General features: G+C 41.6%; 1 protein-coding gene across 1 annotated transcript in view; it reads left to right on the top strand.

The window, feature by feature from the left end:
• Positions 1 to 8,982: 8,982 nt before the first annotated feature.
• The window catches only part of LOC145351944 (janus kinase and microtubule-interacting protein 2-like), a 246,928-nt gene continuing 232,396 nt past the window's right edge, over positions 8,983 to 23,514 (top strand). The window contains 1 exon segment of the mRNA XM_080201752.1: positions 8,983 to 9,042. The gene's annotated coding sequence lies outside the window, so the exon portion shown is untranslated.

The following is a 23,514-nucleotide window of genomic DNA, read 5'->3' on the forward strand; positions in this document are numbered from 1 at the left end:
GTTATAGCTCATGGGGAAAAAAGGACAGGAGCAATGTGGATAGGTGTTTCCTATGGATTGGTATTAGAGCCCTTGCTTTTCCTGATGTATATTAATGATCCAGATCCTGATGTGCAGTGCAGGAGACAGTTTCAAAGTTTGCAAATGATAAAACTTGGAAGTATTCTGAACTATGAAGAGGGCAGTGTAGATCTTCAGAACTAGACAAGTGGGTGGAGTGGGCAGATAGGTGGCAGGTGAAGTTCAATGTGGAGAAGTGTAATGTGGTGTACTTTTGTAGGGAGAACATGGAAAGAAAATATAAAATAAGGAGTAAATTTCTAAAAGGATTGCAGGAGCAGAGGGACCTGGATGTTTATGTGCATAGTTCATTAAAGGTGGCGGGAAGGTGGAAAGACTAGTTAATGAAACATATAGTAATTTAGGCTTTAATAACAGGGACTTGGAGTACAAGAGCCAAGGAGTTTATGCTGAACATATACAAGGCACTAGTTGGACCCAAGCTGGGATATTGTGTACAGTTCTAGGTGCCACAGGAAAAATATGAGACATTGTAGACCTTGCAGAAGTAGTTTACAAGAATTGTTCCAGGAACATTAGTTATGAGGATAGATTGAAGAGGTTGGGTCTGTTTACCTTGGAGAGATAAATGCTAAGAGGAGGTTTGATAGAAATAGTCAATAGGGGACTGGACATAGAAGATAGGGAGAAATTGTTTCCATTCATTAAAGAATCATGAACAAGAGGGCACAGATTTAAAGTGATTTGCACTTTAAAGAAGCAAATATGATGTTATAAAGTTGACGAGCGAGTAGCTTGGGCCCGGAATGCGCAGGCTGAAAGTATGGTGGAGATAGGTTCAATCAAGGCATTCAGGAGGAGATTAGATGATTCTTTAAATAGAAACAATGTCAGGTGTATGTGTGAAAGGCACTTAAACCATAATGCTCATTTGGCAATAGTGCTAACCACTGTGCCAACCAAAGAAATGAATCAAGAACAGTGAGGATGACTGTAATAGATTTTAGGAGGAGTTAGACAGGCTGGTGAAATCAAAGAATCCTTACAATACAAAAGGAGGCTATTTGGCCCATCAAGTCTGCACTGACCACAATCCCACCCATGCCTGATTCCCATAACTCTCATTTATCCTGCTAATCCCCTGACATTAGGGTCAATTTATCATGGTTAATCAGCTTAACCCATAAACCTTTGGACTGTGGAAGGAAACCAGAGCACCCAACGGAAAGCCATGTAGATGCGGGGAGAAAATGCAAACTCCACACAGACAGTGACCCAAGGCTGGAATTGAACCCAGGTCCCTTGCATTGTGAGGCAGCAGTGCTAACCACAGTGCCACCACGTTCCCACCAAAAGCAGGCTAACTAATTCAACAGTAGTCAATTTGATGTGATATATCATGCGTTTTGTACATTCTCATGACATAACAGACAAAACTATAGTCATAACCTTCACTTGAAAATGAATCAGTTACATTGTCATTTCAGGTATTTCAGTCTGTATTACATTCTCCGCTATCACCAACTGCAGTCAAGAAGCTTGACACTGTCCAGGACAACAGTCCACTTATTGACATCCCATCCAGTACCTTAAATGTTGACTCCGCCCATCATTGGCACACAGTGGCAGCTGTATGTACCAGCTGCAAGATGCACTGCTGCAACTCAGCAAGGCTCCTTTGACAACGTCTTCTAAACACACGTAGAAGATCAAGAGTAGCAGATGCGTGGAAACCCTACTACTTGCAAATTCCCCTTCAAGTTTCACCCCATACTGACTTGTAAATATATCACAGTTCTTTCAATGTCGCTGGGTCAAAACGCTGGAACTCCCATGCTATCAGCACTCTGGGTGTACTTACAACACATGGACTGCAGCGGTTCAACAAGGCAACTCAGCACCAACTTCTCAAAGGCAATTACTGAAATGATAATGATTAAAATAATATTGAAATGCTGATCTTATTATTTAAATCAGCTCTGCTCCAATTTCCAATGCAGAGTTGACAACGCCGGAAATCCGGTCCCAGAGATGCTAGAGCAATGCAGCGTGCTGGGATAATCGACCCCCTAATGTCTGTAATAAGCAGTTAAGAAGCATGCCAATGGCACAAATATCGATGATTATTAAGACACAGACATAATCACAGATTCACAGAAAATTGTTGCAGTGAAAGAAAAAATTATAACTCTTTGATCCTATCTTCTTGGTGTGACACTTGAAGCCAAGTTCTAGCTACAATTTAACCATATAATTCATTTATTCATACTCATTCCATTAATTTTATTTCTGGTACAATTCACATACAATACAAATGATCATGGCACTTATAAGAAGTGCATGTTTCATATGCATTAATACATATGAATTGTTGCCTGTTTGTATGGGAGGGGAGGTTGCAAGCATTTCCTTGATGGTTGACTTTCCTTGAGGGAGAACAAGGGAGAGAAAAAGAAAGACTTACATGAGTGAATTGATGGGAGAAAAAGCCAAAAAACTGAATTCCCAGGTTATACACGGAGCTATTTTCTTTTATTTATTCATAGGACTTGGGCGTCTCAGGCTTGCCAGCATTTATTGACCATCCCCAGTTGCCCAAAGGCAGTTGAGAGTCAACCACATTGCTATGGCTCTGGAGACATGTGGGCAGGACAGGTAAGATTGCAGATTTGCTTCCTGACGTTAGTGAACCAGATGGGTTTTTCTGACAATTGACAATGATTTCATGGTCATCAGTAGATTCTTAATTCCAGACCTTTTTTCCTGAATTCCACTACCGGCCGTGGCAGGATTTGAACTCGGACCTCCAGAATATTAGCTGTGTTTCTGGATTAATGGTCTAGCAATAATGCCACTAGGTCATTGCCTTCCCATTTGCAGTTAATTACAGTTAGTAACCATGCTCGAGTTTATGCATTTACTTTGGAGGTACTGCTTCAAAAAGGAGAGCAGGATGAAGGAATATTGAGAATAGCATTTGAGGTGAATTCAGTCTCATGGTCTTTTCTGCACCTTTACTAATGTATGGCGGATGGCAATATTTTGTTGTTTTTCTATCATTTGTAACTAAGATTATTTCAGCTATTGCAACTTGACTCACTCTCACTGGGGATCCCATATGTGTTGAGCCTTGTCCTGAGATCAAGAACAATGTTTGATGACACAGTGCACAGTGGTTAGCATTGCTGCCTCTCAGTACCAGGGATCCGGGTTCAATTCCAGCCTTGGGTGACTGTCTGTGTGGAGTCTGCATGTTCTCCCTGAGTGCGTTTCCTTCGGGTCCTCCAGTTTCTTCCCACAGTCCAAAGATGTTCAGGTCAGGTGGATTGGCTATGCCAAGTTGCCCCTTGGAAGCCTAAAATGTGTAGGTTAAGGGAATTAGCGGGGTAAATACTTGGGGTAGGATGGGATGCTCTGTCGGAGAGTTGGTGCAGACTTGATGGGTTACATCCATTGGCAATGTAAGGATTCTATGATCCAATGTGCCCAGGGAAACTAGGCCTCTTCATCTGCTTTTGATGTTTTACTAATAAGCAACTTGCCACATGGGTTGACTATAAAAACTAGTGGCCTTTGCAGTCTCCAAGCAAGACAGAGGTTGCTGTTAGTGGGGTTCCTGTGCTTGGGGACCCTGTGGCCAATGTACGGCCCCCCTCCCGAGAATGGCCCATGCTAGGAGATATCTCCTGCCCTAAATATTGACCCCCACCCCAAACATGCCAGCTAGAGCCTGCTTGATCAGTCCTGAAGACCCTAACATTTTTTATTTATTCTTTCATAGGATGTGAACATTACTGGCAAGGCCGGTTTTGGTGCCTATCTCTAATTAGCCTTGAATTGAATGACCTGATAGGCCATTTTAGAGAACAATTTCCCACATTGCTGCAGGTCTGGAGTAACATGTAGGTCAGACCAGGTAAGAATGGCTGATTTCCTTCCCTAAAGGGCATTAGCGAACCAGATGGACTTTTAAATCAATGATCATTTCATTATCACTTTTATTGAGATGACCTTTATATTCCAGATTTTATTAATTGAATTGAAATTCAATTAATAAAATTAATTGAAAATTAATTGATTATGTCTCCCTATTCCCAGAACATTAGGCTGCCCTCCTGATTACTAGTGCCATTACCACAATATTACTCTTTCCCTTAACTTACACATGCTGTGTTTCTCCTTCATGGTTGCTGCTCTGGGGTTTGCTGCAGTCCCAGCAGGAGCCACCATGCTCAGTGGCACTGCTGGGCATGAAGAGCTATCATCTGTCCAATTGGTTGGCAACTCTTAAAGTTGGGATGTCCTGCCTTAGAGGGTTGGAAGCCACAACTGGAGCCAATTAAGTGCCCAATTAACATAAAATATGCTCATGGCTTCCAAGGCCAAGTAGAGGGGAGGTTGTGCCAACTTTCCAACTGATGTCATTGTCATTGCGTAACTTCCCAGCCAGAATTCTAGAGTGAGTGGGCTTGAGAAGGTAATAAAGATTTGGAGAAGCAATGCCATGAAGAAATTTGAACACAGGAAAAAGAATATTAATTTGAAGGCATGAAGAATAGATGTTCAACATGAGCATATTGGAATAGTCAAGAGGGCATAAATTTAAGGTGAGAGGGGAGAGATACAAAAAGGTCCAGAGGGGCAAATTTTTCACTCAGATGGTGGTAAATGTCTGGAATGAACTGTCAGAGGTAATAATAGAGGCGGGTACAATTTTGTCTTTTAACAAACACTTCGACAGTTACATGGGTAAAAAAGCTATGGGCCAAACGTAGACAATTGGGGTCAGCTTAGTAGTTAAAAAAAAGGGCAGCATGGACAAGTTGGGCCAAAGAACCTGTTTCAAAACTGTTAACCTCTATGACCCCAAGTGAAGAAGGGAAGTGGCATGGTTAAAGGCTTCATCCACAAACTGAAACAGGGATGGAGGTAGGTGAAATGTCGTATTTTAAAGTCGAGGGTCCTTGCAATTCAAAGGATGTGGGGTTCAGAGACTTTGTTCAGGGTCAGGGAGATGCCAAGGTTATAGTCTGGTGCTGATGGAAATTTTTACCTCCAAATTGGGGGTAAAATTTTAAACCACCTAATAAATAATAGATTGATTTAGATGCAGCTTCTTTGTTACTCTTCATCATAGTATTGAGCTCATAATCTAACTTTACATTTCCCACACACCCTGCCGCTTCAGGCTAGTGCTGAATGAATGCTGCGTTGTTGGAGTCGCAGTGGCTTTGGAGGAACCATTTGCCTGTGCTAGGAGATGTTAAAAAATTCCACTGCATCATTCACAGACTATTTTCTAAATATCAGAAAGAAAACTTCTTCGTTATCATTTTTTTAAATTCACTTGCAGGATGTGGCGTTAATGACTAGGCCAACATTTATTGCCCACCCCTAATTGCCCTTAAGAAGGTAATGTTGAGCTGTTGTCTTAAATCACAGCGATCCATGTATGTAGGAACACCGAGTGCTTTAAGCCACATACAAATTGGCTGTTGCCTTTCCCTACATAGCAATAGCCTCTGCATTTCCAGAAGTATTTCATTGTATGAGGTATTTCCATGAGATGTGATGAGCTATCACGTGAATGGAAGTTTTTCTTCTTACGATGTTGGAATTAGGAAAAAAATGTTGAACAATGGACATCGCTTAAAGGTGGGCAATTATTAACATATTACAAATCACTAGAAACAAAGCCAACTTCAACTAGTTGTGTAGGTTCGATGGATTAGCCATAGTTATTGTGTGGGGCTGCGAGCAGAGGACAGGAGAGAGGGTCGGGATAAGATACTCTGTCAAAGAGCCAGTACAGACATGATGGGCTGAATGGCCTCTTTCCGCAATGTAGGGATTCTATTCTAACAACATGACATCTACTGTCTTCTCCAAATTGCAAAGTTGTATGCCATGGGACTAATAGCCACTCAATATTTTATGACATTATTTGGCAGAATCTGAGGCGCATTATTAATGCCACTCCATTGAGTTATATTAGGAGCCCCCATCAATAGAGGCATGTTGCTAAAATTGTATGGTACCATTAATTGAGGGAGAAATATGTCACGGTGTGTGCACCGCAAAAATACATTCACAGTACAGTTACATAAAGGCAATTTCACTTTGCCGCAAAGGTTATGAACTCAGCTTAATGTTTTAATACATACGTCACCATCAGACATGTATCAATCTCGCCACGCGTATTAGCCTTGTCACGATGTTGGAGGTAGTTCTGACAGCCAGTTCGATATTAATGCTGTCAAAATCCAGTTGACTTTCAATTAAGACTTACAACTTAAAGCAAGAGCTGAAAAGCATTGTTTTAATAAGGAAATCGGTGACTGCATACAGTGTGAATCCAGTTACTGAGGAACCCACTGGCACTTCAAAGCTTAATTATAAACCCTAGCTCCCATTTGTTGCAATCAGAAGCCAAGACAACCGTAGGATTAATTTTAAGTCATTGAAATTGACCATAGAAAGTAATAGAAGAACATTTTTCAATCCCCTATCCTAGAACAATAAGGAACAATGTTGCATCCTCTCCCCACTACTTATCTCAGGACTTTAGCCATCTCCAACTCAACCTCAGCAAAGCATCTTCTTTCTATACATAAAAGCAATGGGTCAGGAATTTCTGTCTGACAGCTCATAGTTAAAGTGTTATGATGACTTGAACACAAAGAGCACTGGAGAAAGGTATAAAAAGAGCATACAAGGATTTACAAACAAAGATGTACCAGAACTGAGAAGCAGTAATTAATAAGAAACACTGGAGAGTCTGTGGTTCCTTTCTCAAAAAGAGGAGGCAAGATAACCCTGACAGAAATCCATTAAGAGTTCGACAGGTTAGAGATATTTCCATTTGTGGAAAAATCCAAAATCAAGGGTCATAAATATAAGAGACTCACCAATACTGCCAATAAGGGATTCAGGAAAAAAACACATTTACTCAGAGAATGATTAGAATGTAGAACTTACAACTGCATAGAGCATTTGAGGTGAGTGGTACTTGAGGAAATTTAGGTAAGTACAAGAGAAGGTAAAGAATTGAAGGCTATTCTTATAGGGTCAGATGAACTTGGGTGGGAAGAGGCAAATATAGAGCACGGGGACCAGTGTAGATCAGTTTGACTAATGTTTGGGCTCTCCTCTATTAAAGCAACTACAGGTATTTATCAATTAAGAGGTAATGATACTCAATACTTGCTAATATGCAGAAACTGAGAACCCAGTCCTTCAAGAAATGACACTGCAAAAGGTTGTGAATGTAGCACAATCAATCACGCAAACCAGCCTCCCATCCATTGACTGTGTCTACACTTCCCGCTGCCGTAGAAAAGCAGCCAGCATAATTAGGAGCCCCATGCACCTTGGACGTTCTTTCTTCCATCTTCTTCTGTCGGGAAAAAGATACAAATGTCTGAGGTCATGTACCAACTGACTCAAGAACAGCTTCTTCCCTGCCGCCATCAGAGTTTTGAGTGGACCTACCTCACATTAAGTTGATCTTTCTCTATATGACAGCTATGACTGTAACAGCACATTCTGCACTCTCTCATTTCCTTCTCTATGAATGGTATGCTCTGTCTAGCGTGCAGGAAACAATATTTTTCACTGTGTACTAATATATGTGACAGTAAATCAGATCAAACAAAAAAAAATGAAAGGAATCTTAATGCATTACGTTAAAATTCTGTCCTGATTTTAGATTGATTAGTCCAGTCTCCCTGGTCCCCACTGATGGTGGAAAACATCAAGTGTACTAATGGATACTTGTGCTTCCATCTCCAAGCAGAGATGTAACTGTGGAAGAGAGATAGGTAGTCATGCCAAATAAACACAGTTGACCATTCACTACTGGACCTGTTGAAACAAATATTGGCAAGGCCCAGTAAGGCTGGTGATGTCTTCCAATCTGCCCATTTCCCTCTGCATTGGGTGGCTAAAAATTAGGAGTGTGGGGCTGAAGTACAGGCAGAAACTGAGGACCCACTCTTTCAGCAATGAAACTGAAGGTATGTTTTTGCACTGTACATTCTGTATAATTCTATAAAACACTGACACATCCATGCCAAACTACAGTCACACCTTTACAGGTGGTGGTGTAGTGATGTTGTCATTGGGCTGGTAATGCAGGGATCCAGGGTAATGCTGGGGCCCTAAGATCAAATCCAACCACAGCAGATGATGGAATCTGGACTTAAAAATTTTAATGATGACCGTGGAAATACCCATCCGGTTCACTAATATCCCTCAGGGAAGGAAATCTGCCACCCTTATCTGGCCCGGCCTATATGTGACGCCAGGCCTGCGGTAATGAGGTTTACTCGTAAATACCGTCTGAAATGGCATTATCTCAAGGGCAATTAGGAAAGGGCAATAAATGCTGGACTAGAGGGTGATACCCACAACCTGTAAATGAATAAAAAAGCAGAATTGTCTTTTATCAATGCAAGGTGCAGGAAGGTACATATTTGATTAAAAAGTAGATAGAGCTTTTATTGCTGAAATAAGTTCAGGGAAACAAAAATCAGTTGAGTAAATATTACTTGAGCTGACTCTGTGCTATTGCTTGTATGTAAGCTGAGAGAGAAACAAATGTCGTATGCTAAATGTTGTGTTGTCAAAAAAAAACTAAGTTCAACATTTTAAAGAAGATGGAAGGATGCAAATGTAATTTATCTTTGTTTCATTCAGCTCCCATCCAGAAAGGAAAGCGGCCACTTTAAGAGTATGGATGCTTGTATCTCTTGTGCATCTCGTCTCTCTGTGCTGGTACTCTGCTTGCAGGTCCTGTGATGGTAGCCTCTGCAGCCTTTCTTTGTCTTTGCTGTGATGATAACACTCCTGCAACGAGAGGAGGGAGAACCTTGCTGCATTCGAGGCTATCAATGAGCTCATTCTCTCCGGAGAGGGTGGGTTCATTAGCATCACCAGAAAGCTCAGCTGCTCCTGATCTGTGAAGGCAATGTGTTTAGATCTAACCGTTCCAGGCCTTTATCTCCAGTGGACATACACATGGTGAGTTTTTTTTATTTCCTTACATAAGGTTTAATCAGTGGATATTTTCTTCTCCCATATAAAAAAAAATTAAGGAGAACTGTGTGGCTGGGTAGGGGCTTGCAGGAGCAAATGAATTAGTAGTGAGTCATTATGCATATTGCCCTGTAAATTTATTTTGCAGTCATTTATTTTTCTTATGTCATTGAAATACAGAGCTGGTTTGCCATATTTAAGTTAAAGACAAAGAAAATAATGCCAATCTGACTGCATTTTCCTTCTGATGCCAGTATATCTGTGACAGTAGAGTATCTGGGAAGCAGCTGTTGGTAGGGCTGGGCCTGTAATGCAAACAGTAATGGTGAGAATTGCAGATCTCGGCACTGAAACAGATTGTCAGTGCCTTGTATTTATGTTGTGTTTCACTAAGGATTGTCCTTATTTGTCACTTTTGATTATTAATTGCAGGTGATTTTTACCTCATCCTCAAGTTTAGGATATGGCAATGCAGGGCCGTGGCTGGGTCTAGGATTGTTTTTCCCTTGTTGACTGAAATGTCGATGGTGATATTAATGCAGGGTTGTGCTGAACTCCCATTTAAAAATTGTAGCCCATCACGCAAATGGGGTTCATTATTAATTTACAGCTATGTAACCCTTTGAGCATCGAGTCATTTGTCAATGATATTAAAAAAATGAATGTGCTTTTTTTTCTCTAATTCATTACCTCTACAGCAATGTCAGTGAATAAAATGCCTGCAGCTGAATATTATAAAGTGGAATTCAGGAAAATGCTGATAACTACAGAGCTGTTCCAATATACTTTATTGCAGCTTTCAAAAAATACAAATAAGAACTCAAACCTTTATTGCATTGTAAAGAAGCTTACACATTAGAATTAATTTGGCTGAATATGTGGTATGAAATGTATAAATGGTGTAAGGACTTTGTTCTTTAAAAAAAAATGTGTTGCCTGTTCATTTTCCTGAGCAAATAGTCCCTCTTTTGAACTCGGGTCAGTAGCTGAACATTTTTAATGTATTAAATATTCAGTCTCATAGTAACTTATAATTAGCTGTCATTCATTATTTAGGTATTCTTGGGATGAAACTGCCTATTAACTTGTCCTGTTTAAGAACGTAAGGAAGATTTTTTTTGAAAGTTAAGAACGAGAAATGTGGACTCCAGAGCAGGCCAGCAGATTAAATGAGTTCTTCCATTAAGGATTTCTGCCTGGATATTTCTGGGTGCCACGTAACCTTGAACTCTCTCTTTTTATTGCACCGAGGTAACGTTTTTAATTACTTTTAGCCATTGCCTCTGTTTCCCCAGTATCCCCAGTTTTGATGCATTTAAGATGAGGTCAAATTGCGCTGCTCCTAAACCATGATTCATATAGACCTCTAGGCTGAGATTATGGTTCATATCATCTGTGCTAGGTTCATGGAAGATGGTTTATAATTGTAGATATGGAAATTAGAGCCATTTCATGATTGTTGGCAATGGGGGTCTCAGGAGATTTACAACCCACTGAAAATAGTGCCTGAAGTAGATCAGTATAGACATTACACAGAATTAAATCACTCAGTGCAAAATGCAACCAAGGAGGATAATAAATACACCGGACAGGAAAGGGCACAAATCAGTGGGTGTCTTACAGGGTGTGTATGTCTCAGATTGCATGCTTACTAAGATGATTTAAAGGCATGTTTTTAAAGTGCTTGCCGTTTCTGTTAAAAAGGAACCACCTGCATTGACCAGACATTTTCTTTTTGTTACATGCACAACGTATCAGCGCGAATATTGTTATCAAACTATGTGGTATCATTGTGGAGAAAATCTCCTCCTCCCCTGTGACCGCCCAAAAAGAACAACAGATTCCTTACCATCCATGTACTTGGCTCAGGGGAACTTGACGATGTTGGCAGAAGGTGTACAAATGTGCACGTGTTCCTTCACTTTTCACTCCCCCCGCCTCCCCCCCCCCCAGTTATTTTCCTCCTCTTGTGACATCAGCGATCAGTGGCGAATGCTTCTGTGGGCAACAGCTTTGCGTTCCAGCCTGAGCAGCTAACACTGATCGATCGTTGGCCTAATTAACTGTGGAGGCCGTCGCACTTGAGCCTGACCCTGTCCTTACCCAGTGTTTAGACATGCCCGTGAAAAGTGGCTCCCAGATTGCTGGATAGATCTGGTTGTATCTGCTTATCTTGTACACTAACTATATCACCCCACTGCCAGCCTGGCTGAGGCTAATGATCATGGTGCAGTGTAGAGGATCTCCCACGTTCCTCTGCCTCAGTATTACAGGAAGAATTGTATTTACCCATTCAGCTATGTACACAGGGCCAGACTTTAAAAATGATGGCTGTTTCCAGGTTGTAAATATACAGTGCTTGTTGCATTTGTTACACTGGGCAGATGTGTCTTATACATCTTTCTACTATCTCGGCATTGTATGTTGGAGCTTGATATGTCAACGGTGCTGTAAATTCAGTCAGTGGATGTGGCTCATTGCAGCTTTAAGAGGCCCAGTTCTATCAGATGATTTCTTAGGGACTTAAAATGGATGCATGTCAGTCCATTTGTACTGCATTGTGAAGCTACATTGATTTTTCAAGTAATTTCAACACAGGAATTATGACTGAGTGACACAATCTTCACTCCAGATCTTTCAATGGTATTAGCTCTTTTAATGTATTTGATGCTGTAAAGTTGTTAATAAACTTAACCCCCTTCTCCCATGGCTATTATGATCTGCCTGAAATGGCGCTGGAAGCGGTAATTTTCAGAAGAGATTGGGACATATGCTTGAATAACAGAAATGTGCAGGGCTCTGGTAAAATAGCCGGGCAATGGGAGAAATTTTGGAAAGTTTTTTCAAAGAGCTGGCATGGGTACACTGGGTTGAATGGCCTCCTTCTCTGCTGCTTGGTTCTAGGGGTAGAAGTTTAAGGTTGGGAGAGTGCTGGGCATTGCCATCTTGAAAGTTGACATGTAACATGGCATGGTGGTACAGTGGTTAGCACTGCTGTCTCACAATTCCAGGGACCCAGATTCAATTTTGGCCTCAGGTCACTGTCTGTGTGGAGTTGGCATGTTCTTCCCATGTCTGTGTGGGTTTCCTCCAGGTGCTTCACTTTTCTCCCACAGTCCAAAGATGTGTGAGTTAGGTTGATTGGCCATGCTAAATTGACCCTAATGTCAGGGGGATTAGCAGAGTAAATGACAGTTACAGGAATAGAGCCTAGGTGAGATTGTAGTCAGAATAGACTCGCTGGGCCAAATGGCCTCCTATACTGTAGGGATTTGATTTGCTTTGATTAATTATTGTCACATCTATTAAAATACAGTTTCTTGTGCGCTATACAGACAAAACATACCATTCATAAAGAAGGAAGTGAGAGAGTGCAGAATGTAGTGCTACAGTCATAGCTAGGGTGTAGAGAAAGATCAACTTAGTGCAAAATAAGTCCATTCAAAAGTTTTGACAGCAGCAGGGAAGAAACTGTTCTTATGTTAGTTGGTTACCCGACCTCAGACTTTTGTATCTTTTCCCTGAAGGAAGAAGGTGGAAGAGAGCATGTCCGGGGTGTGTGAGGTCCTTAATTATGCCGGCTGCTTTGCGTAGGCAGCGGGAAGTGTAGACAGAGTCAATGGATGGGAGGCTAATGGATTGGGCTACATTCATGACTTTTTGTAGTTTCTTGCGACCTTGGGCAGAGCAGGAACCATACCAAACTGTGATACAACCAGAAAGAATGCTTTCTATGGTGCATCTGTAAAAGTTGGTGAGAGTTGTAGTTGACATGCCAAATTTCCTTAGACTTTTGAGAAAGTAAAGGCATTGGTGGCATTCTTAACTATAGTGTCAGCATGGGGGGACCAGGACAGGTTGTTGGTGATCTGGACACCTAAAAACTTGAAGCTCTCAACCCTTTCTACTTCGTCCCCATTGATATAGACAGATTCTATGGTAACCTGCTATCACTGACTCTCGCAAGCCCTCTGCTATTTATGATGACTTGGGCATTGATTGACAGTGGGTGAGACTTCAATCCACCCTTGGGAGGAAGTCCCACCCATAAGATTGGTCGAAAGCTCTCCAACCAGCCTGGCACTTCACTGCAGTGGCCAGAAGTGCTCTTCCTACAACTAAGACCTGGGAGTATTGTAAAGGTAAGTTCTGCATGCCCTGGGAGTAGGGAAGGGGGTTGGGTGGGGGGGGTGGTGCGCAAGGAGCGGGTAGGGCATACCTTGGAAGATGAACAGGAGGTAATCGCAGTATCAGTGGTAGGCATGGGAAGAAGGGAGGGCTGGAGCTCAAGTCTTGGGTAGACTGTCAGAAAACTAGTCACTGAAGGACCTTAATAGGTGATAGGGCCCTGCCTCAGGTCATGTCCACCCAATCATGAAATTTCATCTGTGTTAGGGTGAGGGAATCCTGTCCATTCAGTTTTACTTTCCCCATCCTGTCTCAGAAGCTGCCTAGGAGGGAGCGTAAAATTCTACTCAACATTTCCTATAAGGCAGCTCTGGTTTACTCTCAGCAACTTCTGATACCTGACTAAGCTATCGTGTCTCTATCCCATTTATATGCATGTTCGTTTTAAATGAGCTCTTCTGTGTCTGAAATAAATTTAATTGCATCCACTACCACAAATGGATATAGATCAGAGGAAGTCTTGAGGAAACTGAACATTGTTCTAGTCAGATCATGGCTAGTTTGTGATCATCAAAACCTAACCCTGGTGTCAAGTCACTGAGTTTTGAGGAAAGATGAGAGAAGCATGAAGTTTTCATTCTGCAAGATGATCCCATCAGGGGTACAGATAGTAAATTACACAGAGGAGCTAAATCTGAAATATTACTTTCAAGTAGGTTAAGTGTTGAGGATAAAACAAGGGGGCGTAGGGTCAAAATACTACAAGATAAATTTAGGACTGATATCACACCTCTAGCCCTCCTCCTCACACCTCTACGCAGCCACACACTTCCGATGGTGCATCCATGCCAATACATGCCCTTCCATCCATTTCCCCGTGGCATTCCATGCCCATTGTCCCACTGCACACTCTGTATAGAACCAATGAACCCTATAATGACAATAGGATGCATTAAAAAAAATCATTTATAACCTTCATCCCTGATGATGTCCGGGCTCCATTAAGGAATAAAGAGGGACTATAGGTGTTATATTTTCACAGAGTTGGGGAGACGACTTGGAGGGGTGAAAGTGGCAGCAGGGATTTGATTCCAGGATTCCTGACTCGATTCCTGGGGTTCCTAATTTTTAGCAACGCTGTTCTAAAGGTACAGACTGCTGCAGATCATTGGCTTGCATTCTGCTGTCCCAACCTGGCCAGCTCCATAGCAGGGAACGGTGGTCCTAGTGCTCCACAATTTTCATGAAGTCAGGCCAGCTTTTAAAGGACTTATGGTTTAGAGCACCACAAGGGTTTACAAAGCCTTTTGAGAAGTTCAAAAGGTCTTACCCACATCAAACCTATGGAGAACCATAATGAGCCCTGTAGTGACAATAGGATGTGTTCAAAAATTTTTAGAAAAACAATCATTCGTTCCAAACTTTCAATTTTCGAAAAAAGAATCCTTTCACAACAGTCTAATAAAACTGCCAAAACATACTGATCTATTATAGTTTCAGTAGTAGAAACAGCAAGTAGCTGAAACCACTTTATCTTGTGTAAATAAACATAATGCAATAGATCAGACAGACAGAACTATCAATCGAGCAATGTTTTCGAGAACTGCAGCGATGTCAACCTTCTAGTTTAGTCAAGAATGCACTGGCTGAGAGCCCAGACATCCATTAATGTTTTGAAATAGCTGATCTCCAGGGAAAACGGTGTTTGATAGACAATTCAGACTCTCTCAACTTGTCTTTCAACTGCACAATACTTATTTATACAAGATAGAGGCTTCAAGTGCTTTCCATTTCAGCAATTAACACTTTAACGGGTGTGGATGATGGACATTTTTATTGGGCTGTAGCAAAAGGAGCTTTCTTTGGAAAGTGGAAGGTTATGAATGATTTTTTTTAATGCATCCTATTGTCATTATAGGGTTCATTGGTTCTATACGGAGTGTGCAGTGGGACAATGGGCATGGAATGCCATGGGGAAATGGATAAAAGGGTATGTATTGGCATGGATGCACCATAGGAAGTGTGTGGGAGAGTAGAGGTGTGAGGAGGAGGGCTAGAGGGCCAAAACAATTTTTATGATAACTAGAACCAAGTCTCAGAGCACTGAGGCAGGCCTGTTAATAAGGATCCAGCAGAACCTGTGAATTCCTTCCGGGGGCAATGAGTGAGACTCATGTTAGTACTGCACTTTCTCCTGAGATGAAGACACCAAACAACTCCTGCTGCCCACTTTGAAGCCCAAGTTTCTTTTTAGTAATATGAGCTGAATGGTCTTTTTCATCCAGAATTATCGGTGGATCTTACCAATGCAATAACATTTGCATTTTAATTAGAAGTGGCTCATCCATTCCAGTTATATGAGAAATAATAGAATTGTAAGACAGATGGGGAATTCCTATCTAATATCTCCCACCCCTGATGTATTTGGCAACTTCAGTTGGGGTGATGAAAAGTTCACTACAATTGCCCCCTGTACCTTTTTAAATATATTCTAGGGATTACTAACATTTATTGCCCATCCCCTATTGCCCTTGAGAAGTTGATTGTGGGCTACAGTTGATTTATTTGCTTGATCATTTCAGAGAACAGAGGAGAGTTATATTTAAGCTATTATGTCACTGGGCTTCACTTAGACCATGCAGGATCAGATTGGCAGATTTTGTTTCCTTAAGGTTTTCAATGAATCAATTGGTTCTTTTTAGTATGGCATTTTGACAGCTTCTGGGTCAATTTTACTGGAATTAAGTTTCCTTTATGTCCAGATTTTTTTAAAAAATCTGCAGCGAAACCTTCATTCATGGCTTAGATCCTCCAGTACTGCCGGACTGAATGAAGTTTTGGCTGGAATGCCAAATTCTCCGTGCAGTGGGGCAGCCATGGATGAGGTGGGAAAATCCCAGCCCCCGAAGTCAAATTCATTAACAACCATGAGGCTTGAACTCTGAGATCTGTCGGATTATTGGTCCTGTCCTCTAGATTGCTAATCCATCATGCTCTGTATCCTATCCTGCCTCCGAATTAGGAATTGGGCAACCAGCTAACATTCCCAATACCTGACCAAGTCTGCATGTGAAAGTTCCTGGGCTGAGCACGGCATTGGATTTAACTGCTTTTCCCCCTCTGCAGGTTAGTGTTGAGCTCACCCAATAAAGGAAGACCGTCAGGCTGGAGAGGGTCTTAACTGTTTTAGAATCAACCACAAATGTCTTTAGGGAGGGTGTAATGGGTCAGAAATTTAGCAGACAATTCATGATACCTTGACCCCAGTTGAGAGGTTAGTGAACATGAGGAGAAATCCCCAGTGGCACCACCGGCTAAAGTTTCCATAGTCAGTTTCAATTAATTGTTCATACCAAATTTATTTTGGAAGTATGAAAATAAATCCAGAATGTATGCTTTTTAAAATGAAAACTAAATTATGTTTGATTCCACTCATCTCCTTCCACCTGAAGACTCTGGATATCCAGGCCACAGGATATCAACAAGTAATCTTTTTAACGAGCCTTGTTTCTTCTTATTACTCAGCAGACAGGCAGGAATAAAAAGGAAACACAGCATGTGCTTAAAAATAACCCATAGCACCCGTAGAAATGTAGGAGATCTGAGAAGAGGGAAACAACTTTTGCATTTCAAAGTGAATTCCAAGGCCATAGAACATCTCAAAGTGCCTCATGATCCATTTGAAATAATTCTGAAGTGTGTCATTGTTGTTATATAGGAAATGTGGTCACCAAATTGTGCACATCAAGCTCTTACGAACTGGAAAATGCTAAGGGTCATATGATCTATTTTTGTGGAGTTGATTAAGCAATTAATATTGGCCAAGGCACCAGGCATAACTCCCCTGATCTTCCCTGCCATGAGATCTTTTGTGCCCATCAAGGAGGGACACGATCTTACAAGCCATTCATGTCCTGCTGGAGCTGCAGCGAGGATGTCAAATTTGGCGCTCAGCCAAACCTTCATTCACTTCAGTGCAACCAGAAAATCCTGCTGGTGTGAACAGCCAGAAAATTGCATCCCATCATCTCCAACATTAGAGAACTAATTCTCTCAGTGTTACTCTGGAGTGTCAGGTTTGATTTTTGTGCTCATCTTTGGGGAGGGTTTTGAAGCCAAGTCTTCTGAATCAATGGCACGAGTGCTGCCAACTGAGCCATGGGTGACATAAAAGGAGAAAGGATGGGTGAACTCTTCACGAGGTCAACCCTTCATACGAGAACACCATGTAACAGGGGAAATACGATACAGCTGATGTTGGTGGCATATTGGCAATGGTTGGATTTTCAATCTAAAAGACAGACCTGAGGGCAAAATTCACTTGAAAATATTTCATGTTCCACTAAATACAGCAATATTAAGAGTATTTGTTTTCTCCAACAGCCGAATCTAACTAAATAATCTATTTGGCTATTGTGCATGTGGTATAATAAATGAGCTTGAAAGTTGGTTTGAGGCAACATTCCTGCACATACATCCTGAATATAATAAGAGACTGAATAGGAAAGAAATGTGACAATTCATTCATCCTGTAATGAGCGAATATCTTTACAGTAGAGTTTGAATAGACAGATCAGTTCACCTGTCTGTGATACTCTCCATTTAACAGTGTTAGGTAAATGTGAGCATTGAGAAATCATCCTGAGAATGTCTCCAACTGCTCATAATAAAAAAAAATTAACATATTTAGCCTTTAGTTTTGTCAGTTCCATGTTGCTTTCCATTCTTTCTTTAACAACAACAGTGCCATAAAGCAGATTATAGGAGTTGGGGTGTGAATAGCTTTTGCCCTGATGCTACAGTTGCAACCATGCTTAAGTTAACAGACATCTCCGTGACTCACTTCACTGTGTGTTATTTGCAATGGCTCATTTCTCACACATGGCCAGATGATGGAGAAATGCAGGGAATGAAAGCCATAAAGTTGTAAAGTGAATGGTACAGCTGGAAAGATCAGCCTGATACCCCAAAATAAATACCAAGGGCAGAACCTTTGAGGGCTATGTATGAATTAGTGACGCATCTCACTGGGGAGGGAGAGTAGGGAAATCAGCTTGTGCTCCTGGTCCTAACCAGGAGACAATAAACACAGCTGGAATGTGTGCATTTGTGGATTATAGGTGAGGAGTGATTTGTACAAGTGCTCTTTCATACTGGCACACAACTTAGGTTTGTACATAAAAACAGGGAATTTGGCTAATGGGGAAATCAGTGAAGCCATAACGAACTTAATTGTGCATTGTCAGGGGAGGCATAGGAGACAATTTACAGTGAATTACACACATGTGCAGATTTTATTTCGAAGTTTTAACATATGCAATCTATGTATATTTCTGTGCAGTGTTTCTAGGGGGATGCATTGAATTTGATGGCATGTCTATATTTCTGCTCAGGGCAATGTGTGTTCAAGAGTTATAATTTTTTTTAAGTCTGGGTCTCTGGAGTTCATTTGGCCCAGAGGGGAGTTGGGAGTAGAAAGAGAGGAAACAAAGAGCACTGACTGCGGTGACTGGTGGGCCTACTGGATTCACTCGCTGCCCTGCACTTGCTCCAGGCTGGTGGTTGTTGCTGATTTTTTTCCTCTCCTCTGTTGGCCTGGGAATACCCTCTTCAGAGATTGTTTGGGACGCTGGGAGTGGACACTTGTGAGAGATTTCAATACTCCCTTGATTCATTCAGTTAAGAATCTAACATTAGCCAATTGTTGAAGAGAGGATTTAGATCTGGATATAGTCTTCTCCTTTCTATACTGTTTAATTATCAATTTATATTCCAAATAGTGTTTTGTTTTATACTGCTTGTGTTTGTCCTAGTAGAAGACGTTATCCATTTTAGCATTTTTATTTTAATATTTATCCATTGGTTAGCACCTTACAGCACCAAGGACCCAGGTTCAATTCCAACCTTGGGTGACTGTCTGTGTAGAGTTTACATATTCTCCCATGGTCTGTGTGGATTTCCTCCAGTTTCCTCCCACACTGCAAAGATGTGTCGGTTAGGTTGATTGGCTGTGTGAATTTGCCTCTTAATGTCAGGGGGACCAGCAGGGTAAATATGTGGGTTTATGGGGACAGGGCCCAGGTAGGATTGTAGTTGGTGCAGTCTCAATGGGCTGAATGGTCTCCATCTGCATTGTATGAATTCTATTCTATGAATTCTATGATTCCTGACAGTTTTGAAATTGTAATAATGGTAAGACCTTTAAGGATAGCGAGCAGCTGGCTTACATCTGTCCACCCTTAGGAGGTCAAATAAGGCATATAATTTGAAAGAGGATATCTGGTCATCTTTCATTGCACCGACCAGCATGGTGTGCCCACAGTGCCCAGTGCCTTTCTGGGATATGTTGTGGCCAATTTGCTGTCTCAGGCCATTAAGGAGGCATAGGCCTCACCACTGCTGCAGTCTTGATAGCAGGGAATCAGAGATAAAAATGGAGCCCAGTTTCAGGTCCAGCCAATAATGATCTCTCTTTCATTTCCTTTTTAATGGATCCCAAGGCAAACTCATTTTATGGCACCTAAGGCTGGGAGTCCAGAAAATGGGAATGGCATGTCCCATTTTATTACTCTAGTAACGACACAACCCCAGCTTTACCTTCTGGGGGAAGATCTAATGCAATGTTAAAGAGCAGAGATCAGGCCTAACAGGCCTCTACTGTTCTTCTGAGCCTGGGAAATTAGAAAATCAGCCATGTGATAGTTCTATTCTGAAAATTTTGTCTAATGATTGAGAGTGTTTTTATGAATAATCCATTTAATGCTGTAAGACTTCAAAACAATCCTGATTTTGTCAACAACTGTCTCTAATTATAATTTAACACCTTAAGCAGAATAGCATAGTGATAGCAATGATAAAAGAGACAGGACTCGGTAGTGAGCACAGCCTGTCAGCTGACCAGCCTGAACCTGCCTTCTTTGTCCAGACCATAAGACAAGGTGTGCTCATACTTGAAAATACAAAACAGTGATGACATTTTGATTTTGCTTTTAACAATTGTTAAAATGTAAATTATATGCTGCATAAGAATAAACTCTTATCGTGTGGTTGGAAATGGAAATATTTTATCCTCTTGACCTGTTCAAGGCCCCCTCTCTGTTCAAAAGAGAGGGGTTACACCTGATCTGGAGGGGGACCAACATCTTGGTGGGGAGACTTGCTAGAGCCACTTGGGAGCATTTAAACTAGTTTGGCATGGGGGTGGGACACAAAGCAATAGGGAGACACAAGAGAAGGTTGAGGACAGTACAGAAGTTAAAGAGAGCACATTGAATAGTGAAGGCAGTGTCAGTAATCTTAGTACCAGACAGATCAGGCAAAAGACAGAGAGCAAGGCAAGTCCAGATTAAACTGCATTTATTTCAATGTAAGAAGCCTGACGGGCAAGGCAGATGAACTCAGGGCATGGATGGGTACATGGCACTGAGATATTATAGCAATTACTGAAACATGGCTAAGGGAGGGACAGGACTGGCAGCTCAATGTTCCAGGGTACAGATGCTATAGGAAAGATAGAACAGGAGTTGAGAGAGGAGGGAGAATTGCACGTTTGATTAGGGAAAACATCACAGCAGTACTGAGGGGATATATCCGAGGGTTTGGCCACTAAGTCCATATGGGTAGAACTGAGAAATAAGAAAGGGGAAATCACTTTGATAGGGTTGGACTATAGGCCCCCAAATAGTAGGCAAAAATTTAAGGAGCAAATATGTAAGGAAGTTACAGATAGCTGAAGAAAAATAGGGTGGTAATAGCAGGAGATTTTAACTTTCCCAACATTGACTGGGACAGCCATGGTATTAGAGCGTTGGATGGAGAGAAATTTGTTGAGTGTACTCAGGAGGAATTTCTCATTTAGTTTGTGGATGGCCCGACTAGAGAGGGGGAAAAACTTGACCTCCTCTTGGGAAATAAGGAAGGGCAGGTGACAGAAATGTTAGTGAAGGATCACTTTGGGACAATAAGTCTATTAGTTTTAAGAAAGCAATGGAGAATGATAGGTCTGTCCCAAAAGTTAACATTCTAAATTGGGACAAGGCTAATTTTGATGGTATCAGGCAGCGACTTTCAAAAGTTAATTGGAGGAGTCTGAGGGAAGGCAAAGGGTGTCTGGTAAATTGGAGGCTTTCAAAAGTACGTTAACCAGGTTCAGGATAAGTACATTCCTCTTAGAGTGAAGGGCAAGGCTGACAGAAGTAGGGAACCTGGATGACTTGGGATATTGAGGCCCTGGTCAAGAAGAAGGAGGCACATGACATCCATAGGCAGCTGGGATCAAGTAAATCCCTTGAAGAGTATAGGGAGTATAGGCGTAGAGTTAAGAGAAAAATCAAGAGGGCAAAAAGGGGACACGAGATTGTTTTGGCAGATAAGGCAAAGGACAATCCAAAGATCTCCTACAAAAACGTAAAGGGCAAAAGAGTGACAAGGGAAAGAGTAAGGACTCTTAAGGATCAACAAGGTCATTTTATATGCGAATCCACAAGAGATGGGTGAGATCCTAAATGAATATTTCTCATCAGTATTTACTGTTGAGAAAAGCATGGATGTTAGGGAACTTGGGGAAATAAAGAGACATGCCTTGAGGAATGTACATATTATAGAAAAGGTAATGCTAGAAATCTTAAAGGGCAATTCCTTGGGACTGGGTCTGTATGGAGTTTGCATATTCTTCTCGCGCCTGCATGGGTTTCCTCTGGGTGCTCCAGTTTCCTCCCACAGTCCAAAGATATGTGGGTTAAGTTGATTGGTCATGCTAAAATTGTCTCTTAGTGACCTGAGATGCATAGGTTAGAGGGATTAGTGGGTAAATATGTAGGGATATGGAGATAGGGCCTGGGTGGGATTGTGGTCAGTGTGACTCGATGGGCTGAATGACGTCTTCCTGCACTGTAGGATTTCTATGTTTCTATTTCTGTGACCTGATGAAGTGTATCCCAGGACGTTGCGGGAGGCTATGGAGGAAATTGCAGGTCCCCTAGCAGAGCTATTTGAATCATCGATAGCCACAGGTAAGGTGTCTGAAATTTGGAGGGTGGCAAATGTTGTGCCTTTGTTTAAAAAGGGCTGCAGGGAAAAGCTGAGAAACAACAGGCCAGTGACTCTCACACTTGTGGTGGGTAAGTTGTTGGAAAGTGTTTTGAGACACAGGATCTACAGGCATTTAAAGATACAGGGACTGATTAGGAACACTCAGCTTGGCTTTGTGAGTGGAAAATCATGTCTCTCAAATTTGATTGAGTTTTTTGAAAGGGTAACCAAGAAAGTAGATGAGGGAAGTGCAATTGATGTTTTCTTCATGGACTTTAGCAAGGCCTTTGACAAAGTACCACATGTAGGTGGTTGCACAAGGTTATATCTCACCGACCATAATCCCTCCCAAGCCCTATCTCCATATTCCTACATATTTACCCACTAATCCCTCTAACCCACGCATCTCAGGACACTAAGGGGCAATTTTAGCATGGCCAATCCAGGATGAAGTAGCTAATTGGATACAAAATTGACTTGATGACAAAGGCCACAAAGGAGGTTTTAGAGGGCTGTTTTTCAAACTGGAGGCCTGTGACCAGCAATTTGCTTCAGGGATCAGTGCTGGATCCATTGTTATTTGTTATTTGTATTAATGATTTAGATGAGAATATAGGAGGCATGGTTAGTAAGTTTGCAGGTGACACCTAAGATGGTGGCATAGTGGACAGTAAAGAAGGTTACCTCGGACGACAATGGGATCTTGATCAATTGGGCCAGTGAGCTGACGAATGGCAGATGGAGTTTAATTTAGATAAATGCAAGGTGATGCATTTTGGTAGATTGAACCATAGCAGAATTTACTCAGTTAATGGTGTTGGGGAGAGTTACAGAACAAAAAGATCTGGGGGAGTGCGTGTTCACAGCTCCTTGAAAGTGGAGTCACAGATGGACAGAGTGGTGAAGAAGGCATTCAGCATGCTTGGTTTCATTGGTCAGAACATTGAACACAGGAGTTGGGACATCTTGTTGAAGTTGTACAAGACATTGGTAAGACCACACTTGGAATACTGTGTACAGTTCTGGTGACCCTAATATAGAAAGGATATTATTAAACTAGAAAGAGTGCAGAAAAGATTTACTAAGATGCTACCAGGACTTAATGGTTTGAGTTTTAAGGAGAGGCTGGATTGACTGGGACGTTTTTCTCTGGAGCGTAGAAGGCTGAGGAATGATCTTATAAAATAATGAAGGGCGTAGATAAGGTAGATAGTCAATATCTTGTCCCAAAGATAGGGGAGTTTAAAATTAGAGGGCATAGGTTTAAGGTGAGAAGGGAGAGATACAAAGGGGCCCAGA

Source organism: Carcharhinus amblyrhynchos, chromosome 13 (genome assembly GCF_965287045.1).
Source record: "Carcharhinus amblyrhynchos chromosome 13, sCarAmb.v2.hapA, whole genome shotgun sequence".
Classification (NCBI taxonomy): Eukaryota; Metazoa; Chordata; class Chondrichthyes; order Carcharhiniformes; family Carcharhinidae; genus Carcharhinus; species Carcharhinus amblyrhynchos.